We start from the raw sequence: 12,219 nt of genomic DNA, 5'->3' as shown, positions 1-12,219 counted from the left end.
TCATGGCAAAGAGTAGTTTTTTGGTATTCTTTATAAATAATGTACTAATACAGCTTTAACGTGATTAGTATTCAAACAAAGTATAAAACGTTGTCTCACCAGCAACGTGTCTCTTTTCTGGATACGGGCCATCGAGCTCACAAACAAGCCCATTTGCACACGTCACCGCTTGGTACTTAAGGACATGCAATCTCTTATGTCAGAAAAATATTCACGTTGGTCTTCGGATGATCTGCAGATGGGTGATGCAGTCCCATCAATGAAGGCCCAATAGTTTCGCAAAGCTGCTCCTTTGTTGTGCACTGCCTAAAAGATGGTGAAAACACATAACTTAATTCATAATCAGTGTATAAGCGTAACAGTCCTTAAAGACACAAAATATTGTGACAAATTATTCTGCTTTCTGTCAAGTACGGAGCTTTCCCAGGCATATCCTTTTATGCCACATTTATTTATATGAGCAGGAACTTCTCGGTGAGCTCAAAGAACTTGTATTAAATATACCTCACTGGCATTCATGTACGCATGGTGTCACCAGGAGTATTCGCCGACATTGTGGCGCTTAACAAAGTCGATCTTTGGCATATATGACGTCTTGCAAGCACACATTAACACAGGATATGTTTTGCAGCTTTTGACCACTTGCAATGTGAATAGCATTAGTTCAAATGAGGCTGAAGTCGAATGGATGGATGGAAAACTTTAATGAACGTCCTGAGGTACGCGACTCAGCGCGCAGCGGGCCGCTCCCACGTTGGGACAGTCAGGAGTGTGGTGCTTATTTCGAACTAGCAAACTCATAAGACTGCTGCGGTACCTTACACTGTAATTAAATAATGATTTAGATCATCAAATAAATAAGTTTCCAAGCCATAATAACCACGTTCATGCACCAATTCACCAGCTACACTTGCACAGTTTTGTGTGACATCTCTTCCGTAATACATACCATCGCGAGACATGTGCGCACATTTTTCTGTTTTCGTAATACTACAATCAGTTCATACCTCAAGATATGCATCATGGTGTTGGACGCCCGTAGCAGCTACCTAATCTTTCACCACAGCGCCGATATAACTTCAGCCTCGGCCGACATTTTTATAGTTATTAGCTACATTTGTTAGCCATAAAGGCGCCAAGCACATGCTTGAAATGGTCGAAAGCTTTGTTAAATCGAAACCGTGTACGAAATTACTTCATTAAATCGCGAAAAAATGCGCGGTTTTCAATGAAACCAAAATCTGGAAATAAAATAGTTGGTTACATCGGAAATTTCGTTAAATCGAAGATCAGTATATTGAGGTTTGACTGTATCATCTCAGAGCCGGCAAGGAAGACGTTACATGCCTCACAGAGCGCAAAATAAGTGTGAATTCGAGGCGTGTATTCGAGGGCCTTGTCACCCTTCCTTGGACTGCGTGACTCCCATGTATTTTTTAAAGACGATAGTCTTTCTTTGGCTACCTAAACGCGAAAAACTTAGTCTGTCTCTCACTCGATTCAACCGATCGGCGAAAACCAACCAAGCTACTAGCACTGGTGGCACGGGGTCATACACGTCAACATTATACAGCGCAAAGGAAACCTCAGGCCTATTTGAGGCAAAATATATGTGCATAATCATGATCCGCAGCATTAATTTAATTAAGAATACACATTGAACTGGTTTTTACGTTAGTAAATGAAAAGTCAACGCGTTTAGAAAAGGTGTGGAAGAGACGCTACGTGTTAAAGACAAGCCGAATTAAGCCGCGGCTCTGTAGCCGGCTTTAAGCCAACAGTAATAAAAGGTCCCAACAGATGGCGCGAGAGCAGGGCGAATTAACGCGGGAAATTGGAATTGAATTCAGCAAAACACCCATTGCATCCAACATGGGAGGAGTGACAGGGGAGGGCAAGAGCGTGAGGGGTAGGAGGGGGGGACAAGAGAGGGTGTTACGTATCAGAGGCAGCAGAAGACTATCGTCTTTCGACGTGATTTGCAGCGAAGCAAGCAGATATGCGGCGAATTTTTAGTCTATCTAACTGGATGCTTATTAATGCAAAACTATCTTAGCGAACTTTCGCAGACTTTGCAAATCGTAGCTGCTGCTTTCTTGCTGAACAGCTGCGCATGCGCCAGCTTACATTTGGCCATATACACAAGAATCAAATGGGAAAGATAATGGTCAGCCTCAACCCTGACTTGCGCGCCATACTTTTCTCGGCATAGATCTGTCCTCGCCATTCTTTCCTCGAGAAACATCACCATCGTCCTCATGACGTCACGTCTGACCGTGTGCGTCTTCATGAACTGCTTTTTGGATTTCGGCTTTAATTTCGAACTGCGTACCGCATAAATATGTAGATTGCATGGCATTAAAGTTGTGGCAGGGTACAATGAATTAACATAAAAATTACATGAGACCGCACGTTTCACGACAATAAAGGCAATTGGACGTATCGCATTTAGTTTTATAGTATTTGAGCCACCGCTTCACTAAAGCGTCGCCTCTTACGAGATTCCTACGTGTGCATTGGATGTGCATGTTTTGACGTTAAACATCCTTAATGTCGGGCAGAGGAAGACGCTTGCTAAAACGGCAAGTAATGAAAACATGTTATAGCATTGCCGCTTATATATTTTGCAACCGCACTAACCTCGCGCCTTACATTGGTAGCGTCGCGTAGCGTTAAGAAGCGATCACTTGTTCATACATGTGCCCCGTGCAGAGATCCATGGCTCTCTCATTACATGGCGGCGCGCATGAGTGCTTCTGCGCGCTCGCGAGCTTGCGAAAGAGTACCCCAAGTTCTGCGCACTCCTGTGAGATACACAATGTCATTGACTAATTGTGTTGTCAACGGGCGCAGCATTACATAAATTGCACTACTTGCATATCCTATGACCTCCCACCAATGCCAGCGCGCAATCGCTATCGCAGTCACCGATCGCTGTTTCCACCTTGTTTCCAGCGTACGACTTCATTCTCACGATCTCGAATGCAGAATAGAAATACTGAAAAAAAAACTAATTTCGGAGCGCTTTCCGCGTTACCACTGCAGGATTGGACACACCGACTAGTAAGCTTTACACTTAAGAGTGAAACAACAAGTACCGCGAAAATTGCTTGCCAGTCCCTTTAAGCATGTAAGCTTCTGTAATGTAATGTAACGTGTGAATAGACGCCATGCGCTTTACATTGGTATCGTTGCGTGGCGAAAAGAAGTCATTACTGAATCATGTATGTATGCGGTGCGCAGATTACGCTGTTTTCCAGCCACGCGTGACACATTCGAGGAAAATTTAGCATTGCGTGTGACATTCCGAGAGGCGTAGTTCGGCATTACGATTTTCCATACTACAATGAATGAATGAATTCAATTCAATTCAATAAATGAATGATTAAATTAATTAATGAATACATTATTTAACCCTCTTTAAAGGGAAAGGGGCAGTGGGGTAGAGAGTGAGGGGAGGAACTACTTAAAGTAGGCCTCATCTACCACTCAGCCCACTCCAGGGTGTCCTTTTGAAGGTCGGGCCTCGAGCTGCGCAAGACAGCCTCCCACTGCTCCTCATTAGATATCCGAGAAGGAATAGTCGCGTTTGAGTTATAACGCCTACAAGTTCGCAATTTTGCGGAAAAAAAGAAAAACAAGAGAAATAAATTTCACGCAAGTTCGGTTATGGCACCCCCGTCTTCGACACGCAGGGCCAGAAAATGACTTGAAGAGACACGGGCAGCAAGACAGAGGGATATCCGACAGCTTTGGTCACGACGGAATGTGTCCGTTTCCATTTGGAGCGAAGGTGAGGAGAATAATGCGAACGCAAGAGCCCCATCCATCTATCTACGAGCGCGGCATGTTCCAGCAGCGCAGGAAGTCTCGGGCACCATCAGTAAAGAGTTATGTCTTCACCCTAGTGCCCAAACACCCTCTGCTGAACGCACGGGTCCACTACGAATAGGCAGCGAGCACGATTCTAAAATCAGACCGCAAGACGTCCACTAACTATAACATATTGTTACGAAGAGTTGTGAAGTAATGGTTTTATTTACATGAGATGGACGATGATTGGAGCGTGATCGTAGCGCAGTCCGGCCTCTCAAGCTCTTCGTTCTCTTCGTCTTCTCTCTTTTTGTGCCTGCTTTTCGTATCCGTTACATATCCCTGCAAGCAGACGAAGCCCGTGGGGCGAGTGAGGATGGACAAGCAGGGTAGAAAGGCTTCAGGCGAGCAATATGAGTCAGCTGAGTTCTGCTTGATCGCTGACCATTGCACAGGAGGCGAGCTATTACGTAAGTGAGTTCGCTCAGGCGGTCCACAACTACAAATGGGCCTGAATATTGTGACAAGAGCTTTTGGCACAATCCACGCTTGCGATGCGGTGTCCAAAGAAGGACCAAGTCATCTTTTCGAACGATACTTGTACGTGACGGTCGTCGTATCGCTCTTTCGAACGACTTTGCGAGGCCAGAGTACGAAGACGAGCTATTCGACGAGACACAAAGTCTTCGATACAGAATTATCATTGTGCAGAACGAAGGGTAAGAAAGTGTCCAGAGGGCTTCGCAGTAACCTTGCATACAGGAGATAAAATGGGCTATAGTTCGTGGTTTCGTGTTTCGCCGTGTGCGTAAGTGATGAAGGGTAGCACGTCGTCCCAGTTCTTATGATTGGAGGAGACGTACATGGCAAGCATGTTGATAAGCGTTCTGTTTGTCCTTTCAACGAGGCCATTGGTTTGTGGATGATACGGCGTAAAATGACGGAACTGTGAAGTGCACAAACGAAGCAACTCTTCATTGGCATCAGCAGTGAACTGGCGACCACGGTCACTGATGGGCCATGACGAAGGACCATGGAACGCAGCAGGAAGACCGCCACGCAAGCAGCAGTGGAAGAAGGTATGTCTGCAGTTTCTGCATACCGTGTAAGATGGTCTACGCAGACAATTATCCAACGGTTACTGTTGTTGGATAACGGGAATAGACCCAAAAGGTCAATGCCTACTTGCTCAAACTACGTACTAGGCGGTGTCAATGGCGGAAGGGGACCCGGGGCTGCGGTGGTCGGTCGCTTGTGACGTTGGCACGTTTCACAACTAGCGACATAGTGCTTGGTTGTTTCGTACATCTTGGGCCAGTAAAAGCGCTCCTGCGTGCGGTGTAGCGTTCGTACGAAGCCGAAATGTCCGGATGTCGCATCGTCATGCATGGCGCGTAGAACGTCGGAGCGGAGACTCTCGGGGACAACAAGCAGAAAATGCGCTCCATGCCCGGAGTAATTAGTTTTGTAGAGCAAAACATCACGGACATTAAAGCGACCGCTGCCTTGAGAAGTACGGGCGGCAACAAAAAGCGGATCGAGGGTAAGATTACTCCGTTGTTCTCGCTAAAACTCTGCCGCGTCAGGGAACGTACAAGTAACAGCAGCGAGGCAGTCGTCAAAATACTCAGCATCGCAGTCGGTAGTTACAAGAGGAATCCGAGAGAGGCAGTCTGCGTCAGCGTGACGACGGCCACTCTTGTACGATACCACAACGTCGTATTCCAGGAGGCGCAGCGCCCAACGTGCGAGGCGACCAGAAGGATCACGCAAACCGATCAGCCAGCATAAAGAATGATGGTCGGTGATAATCTTGAATGGTCTACCGTAAAGATAACACCGAAACTTCTGTACCGCGAAAACAGCTGCCAGGCATTCTTGTTCCGTAACCGTATAATTGCGTTCAGATTTGCTCAGGCAACGGCTGGCATATGCGATATGTTCGGCTCCACCGTGACGTTGTACAAGCACCGCTCTTATCCCGATTCCACTAGCATCAGTGTGAACTTCAGTCAGGCAAGATGGATCGAAGTGACGCAAGAGGGGTGCTGACGTTAGTATAAACTTCAATTGAGAGAATGAAGCGTCACATTCTGGTGTCCAATGGAAGGCCGCATTTTGTCTCAAAATACTTGTCAATGGGTAAACTATGTCGGCAAACCGGGGAACAAAACGACGGAAATACGAACATAGGCCAATGAATGAGCGAAGTTCTCGTGCTGACTGCGGTGGCTTGAAGGCGCTCACCGCTTCAATCTTACAAGGATCGGATCTGACGCCATCCTTGTCGACTAAGTGTCCCAGGACCAGTGTTTGGCGTTCGCCAAACCTATATTTTTTTCGGTTTAGAACCAGTCCAGCTTTATCGATGCAGTCGAGAACATGGCTGAGGCGTTCATTATGTTCTTCAAACGTGTGGCCAAATATTACAACATCATCGAGGTAACACATGCATATCTCCCACTTTAGACGCCGTAGTACTGTGTCCATGAATCTTTCGAAGGTGGCAGGAGCATTGCAAAGGCCAAAAGCCATAAAATTAAATTCGATTAGGCCATCTGGAGTCACGAAAGCCGTCCTTTCCTTCTCGGCAGGGTCCATAGGTATTTGCCAATACCCCGATCGCAACTCAAGTGTTGAGAAGTACGAAGAAGCGTGTAAGCAATCAATGACGTCATCGATTCGTGGTAGCGGATAGACATCCTTCTTTGTCACTGCGTTTAGACGTCTGTAATCCACGCAGAATCTCCAGGAGCCATCTTTTTTTCCGACCAGGATTACTGGGGCTGCCCATGAGCTAGACGACTCTTGAACGACAACTTTGTTCATCATCTCATTGGCTTGCTCTGCAATGACCTTGCGCTCGGAGGATGACACTCGGTAGGGCTTCTGGCAGATGAGGTGTGCTGAGCCAGTATCTATTCGGTGACGAGCGCGGGACGACGGTAAATGGAGCGGTACATCTCCATGCGTGAAGTCGAATGCAGCCTCATGCCTGGCAAGGACCTGTACCAGTGCTTGCCGTTCCGATGTACAGAGAGCCTTGCTGATCATGCCAAGCATTAACTCTTCAGAATGGCGATTATCGCAAGGAGAGCAAGCTGCAGAGACGTCTGCAGTTAGTGCCGCTATTGAGTTGCATTCGGCTTCATCGAATGGAGCGATTTTCATACCGCGAGGGAGGACAACCGGCGTGGATGAACAGTTCAGCGCCCACAATGTGGCGACTCCTTTCGTCATGCACACGACAGAGCAGGGCACAAGTATACTATTTTTAGTACAGTTTATGCGGAGAGGCCTAACTACAAGGTCAACACAGTCAGCGTCAACAGTAGTTGTAAAACACGAACGGGCGTCAGGCACCACGATGGTGCAATCACTTCATTAAGAACATTGAGTGTGTCCGTGTCCCTGTCCTCACCACGCGAGCTTTGTTCGAGATGTGCTGACATAAATAACTTGTTCAACGATATTTCGCCACAACCTACATTCCACGGAAGCACCGCATTGTTTAAGAAAATCGATACCAAGAATAACATCGTGTGAACAACGAGAAAGAACAAGGAAATCCGACACCAACACTTTCCCACCCAACAAAATACTCACAGCACAAACACCAAGGGGATGAAGCCACTCGCCGCCTACTCCACGAAAGGTAATACCGTCGTTCCAAGAAAACATAACTTTGTGGCCTAGACGGTTTTTGAAAGCGAGGCTCATCACAGACAGTTGCTCCAGTATCAACTAATGCCATGGTCGGTATTCCGTCAATCAACACATTCACTTTGTTTTTGTGCATCACAAAAGGCAGAGGTATTTCTTGCAAAGACCGTCCGGCGACCTCACCTCCATTGGCCGCGGATGCTAGTTTCCCGGCGGTGGTGAGTAACAACGGCGCCGAGGGCACGATGGTAGGCTGCGAAGCCGTTCTAGGAGGGCCCTGCCATCAGGTGTCTGGTGTAGCCGGTCCAGGTGTCCCAGCGCTCGCTGGAGCATTCGGAGAGAGAGAGGCCACTCGTTGGCCTCGGCGAGTGTTGCTGCTACTGGGGAATACTTGGGGAGCCCCAGAGTGGCCCTCAGGGCACCCCTGTGCAGTCCCTCCAGTTGGCATCTCCTGGCTGGAGACAGGTTCACCTATGGGAGGGCGTAGAGGAGAGCAGATGTTGCTGCGGCCTGGTTGAGCCGCAGAGCCCACTTTGTGGTGCATCCACGACCATGCTGCTGAAGCTTGCTGATAGCCCCCTGGACTCGGCGCACTTTGGTCATGGTCGCCTTGGCAGCTGGAATCCAAGTAAGCCGGTGGTCGATGGTGAGCCCCAGGTACCTAACGACCAGATTCTATGGTAGTGCTTTGGCACCAACCTTCAGCTGCTTGACGTACCGACGTGCCGAGGCCACCGGGTGTATCGGGAGGGCCTCCGTCTTGGCAGCACAGACCCTGAGTCCAATGCCTCCTAGGTAGGAGACGACCGCATCCAGGGCCTCCTGCAGCGACCTCCTATTGGCTGGGATCGACCGCCTCGGTCCCCGTACCCAGAGTGCCACATCGTCTGCATAGATGGAGCAGCGGGCCGGGAATCGGGCGGCGGCTGGGAGTGATGCCGGCAATCCTGCCAGTGCCATGTTGAAAAGGAAGGGGCTGAGCACTGACCCTTGTGGGACACCCGCTGTGATGTACCTGGGTTCGCTCAGCTCCCTTCCAACACGGACACGGAAGGTCCTTCCCGACAGGAATGCGGTGGCAAAGCCACGGAGGCATCCGATGATGCCGAGTCCGTCCATGGCAGCCTCGACGACTGTATGAGGGAGGCCGTCAAAAGCACTCTCCACATCCAGCAGCACTAGCATGGCCACGTCCCCGCAGGCCTTGGCATCCTCGAGAGTGGTGACGACGTCCGCGATTGAGTCCGCCGTGCAGCGGTAGCACCTGAAGCCCGACTGTTGCTCTGGGAAGAATTGCAGCTGCGCCGCAATCCACTCCAATCGCGCCAGGGCCACTCTCTCCAGCACCTTGCAGGCCGCAGAGGTGAGGGAGACCGGCCTGTACGAAGACAGTGCTGTGGCAGGCTTCCGAGGCTTCAGGATCGGCGCTACCACTGCTGCTCGCGAGCTCTCTGGTATGTCTCCTGTGCTCCAGATGTCGTTGAAGAACTCCAGGAGCCGTTGACGACCGGCCTCCTCCAGATTCCGCAGCATCTGGAACGTGATGCCATCAGCTCCAGGCGTGCTCCGGCGCTTGGTCCTGCTGAGTGCTGCTTCAAGCTCATGAATCTGGATGGACTCGCTACACAGCTCCTGGATCTGTGCAGCCACCCATCCTGGATGATGGCAGGACTCAGGATATGGCAGAGCAGCAGCCGGTGGTGGTGTGGCCAGCAGGGCAGGTATTCTGGCGGCAAACCTATCTGCCAAAAGCTCGACCAGGGCAGCAGCGCTGATTACAAGGTGCACGGCAACTGACAGCACCTGACGTGTGGCTTGTGGAACCATCAGCAGGCACTTCAGCAGGCGCCACGCACGGGGACCATCCTGGGTGCGGCTTATAGAAGAGCAGACACCCTCCCAGCTCTGGTGCCGGTGTCTCCGTGCATGGCGTCTGCAAACGGCATCCACGCGGCAGGTACCTGGTCCAAAGCTCCGGCCGGGCAGTGCGCAGTGCCTGGCGCTCCGCCCGGCGCCGCTCCGCTCGCAGGGCCAGGTGCCTCAGGTCTGGAACCGGCTGGCCCACCTGTGCTGTCGTGGTGACAGTTGCAGCCCTGGCGCTGTCGACCACCACCTGGAGGAAGTCTCCGCCGGAGGTGTCCTGATGGCAAAGTCGTCTGAAGGCCCGCCAGTCCACGATGTGGCACTCCCGACTCCTAGGTGTCTTGCCTTGGAATGGAGAGAGCAGGAGAGGCAGGTGGTCAGACCCCCAGGTGTCCGGGAGTGGTGCCCAGGAGTATCGATAGCCCTCTGTGGCCACGCTGATGTCAATGACCGAGCGGACTGCCCGGCCAGAGCGTCGGAGGAACGTAGGTAGGCCGGTGTTCAGGATCTACAGGCCTAGCTGCTGGAGAACGTCCTGCAGCTCCTTCCCTCGTGGGCAGCACCGTCTACTGCCCCAGGCCGTGTGATGGGCGTTGACGTCCCCGCAAAGTAGGAACTCCCTCCCCAGACGGTGGGCCAGCTGCCGCAGGCATGCAGGATCCCACGGCTGGCCCGGCCTGATGTAGACGGAGGCCACTGTGGTGTCGGTACCCTCAAGGCGCACTCGAACAGCACAGCACTCGAGGGGGCCGCTGACAAGGTCTGCCACGCTCACCTCCGCCTGAACGAGTTCCCTCTTCACGTACGCAGCGCAACGAGGTGCGCCCTGCTTATGGCTGTCGTCGAGGCAAGGCACTGCATGGCAATCCGCCCGTGCACAGGAGATTCGGCTGCTGTAACCCACATAGCCAGGGAGGCGCAGTTCCTCAGCAGCTACGTACACCTCCTGCAGAGCGAGCACATCGTACTCGCTCTGCAGGAGATGTAGGGAGAGATCTGCATGTCGCCGCCGCAGGGAGTTAGTGTTCCACTGGAGGGCACTGGGGCGGCGACGACCATTCCTCACCCTATGCGGATCAGCCATGGTGGTTGGCTGTGGTCTGGGCTGCCACTGCCTGCAGGCAGATAGCTCTCAGTGGATGTTCAGCAGGCAGAAAAGAGCCGACTGCTTGCATGGTCAGCAGGAGATTGGTCACCAGCTGGTCCACCGTAGTCTGGGCCATGGGGGCGTCTGGCGGCGTGGTAGTGGAGGCCACAGCAGTCTCTGGAACCCGGCGGCGGGAGGCTCGCGGGGTTGGTACTGGGCGCCGCGAGGGAGCGGGGGCACCCCTCACCACACCCGCGTACGATCGCGCCGGAGGTGCGAAGGCCTGCTCCACCTTGCTCTCCTCACGCACCGCGGCTCTGACCGCACGCCTGGAGAGTGCTGTGGTGGAGGAGGCCATGATGGTGGCCACACGTCGTTCCTGCTGCCACATGGGACATGCAGGGGTGTCTGCAGTGTGTGGCCCACCGCAGTTAACACAGTGGACCGTCTGGCAAGGGGACCCTGTGGCGTGGCTCTTGCCGCAGCCAATGCAGCCCGTCGGCCACCTGCAGGCTTCCGCCACGTGACCGAAACGACCACACTGCCGGCACTGCAATGGGCGTGGCCTGGCCGGCCTTACACTGAACCAGAGCTTGAAGAGGCTCACGTGTTCAGGGGGGACCGGTCCGGCGAAACGGATAGTGATGGTGTTGCCCTGCCTGGTTGCAGACACCACCGGGACGCTGGATTCGATGGCCCTCAGGAGGTCCTCGTCTGCAGGCTCTCTGTCCACCCCATGCAGGAAACCGGGGCTCATCCCGCGCTCAGCCGGCAGGCGGGCAGTAACCGAGATTCCGTGGAGCTCGGTGACCGTCATCAGCTCCTCCAGGCAGGCCCGGGTGGTGGTGTCGGCGGCCACGATGTTGCGCTTGTTGTTCACCCTCACCGCAGCGACACCGGGGCGCGCTGAAAGCGCTGCCGCGAGTACGAGGCGTGGCGCACAACGGAAGGCTCCACCGGGTGCCGAAGGACGGAAAAGCACCGTGCCGACCACCTTAGGGTTCACCGGCAGGGCAGCATTCTCCAGGGCCCTCGTGCGCCGCCGGTCAGCCTTGGAACGAACCAGTTCGAACCCATCTGAGGGTGGTTCTTGGACGCCGGGGGCAGCGTGCTGCACCGTCTTGATGGCGACCTGGGTCACTGGTGCGTGGCATGGGTCAGCAGCAACCCGTGAGGAAGAAGCTTCTGAAGTGTTAGCAGATTTCTTCGACTTCTGCTGTTTCTTCGTCCTCTTTTTCCCCTGGTTCTGCTGTGCAGAGGTGTCGCAGGGGGACCCCTTCAGGAACTGTGCCGCCTGATGTGCAGAGCCGTGCAGCTTCGAGTCGGGTGGCGTGGAATCTGCGAACACCATCGGGACCGATCCGATCGGGTGGCGAGCGTCTGTTGTAGCAGACGACGTGGGAGGGAGCTCGCCATCGCCACTATCAGCTGGCGAAGCGCAAGCGTCCGTGGGCGTAAGCAGCGCCGGCGTTTCGGGACGAGCACCATCCTGTGCGGGGGGGCAGGGACGATGTGGTGACCGTCTATCCCGGGAGTCGGAAGACGGCGCTGCTGTCGTCCGTCCGCTCCGAGTGAGCGACGGGTGATACGTGAGCCTCCGAGCAAGGTGGTTGCTTGCGAGGGCAGGCCGATTCGTCCTCCTCGCACTCCGCTTCGCGGGGGCGTTTCCGCGAGCGCGAGGAGTCCATGTCCTCGTCGTCGTCTGAAGAGGGCAGCGGAGCGGCAACCCTCTCAGCAAGGGCGGTGTCCTGCACCAGGGAGAGACGGCTCGCCTGGGGAGGATCCGCAACTAC

Source organism: Dermacentor silvarum, chromosome 4, assembly GCF_013339745.2.
Source record: "Dermacentor silvarum isolate Dsil-2018 chromosome 4, BIME_Dsil_1.4, whole genome shotgun sequence".
Classification (NCBI taxonomy): Eukaryota; Metazoa; Arthropoda; class Arachnida; order Ixodida; family Ixodidae; genus Dermacentor; species Dermacentor silvarum.
The sequence above is the reverse complement of the archived record's forward strand: the minus strand, read 5'-3'. Positions refer to the sequence as shown.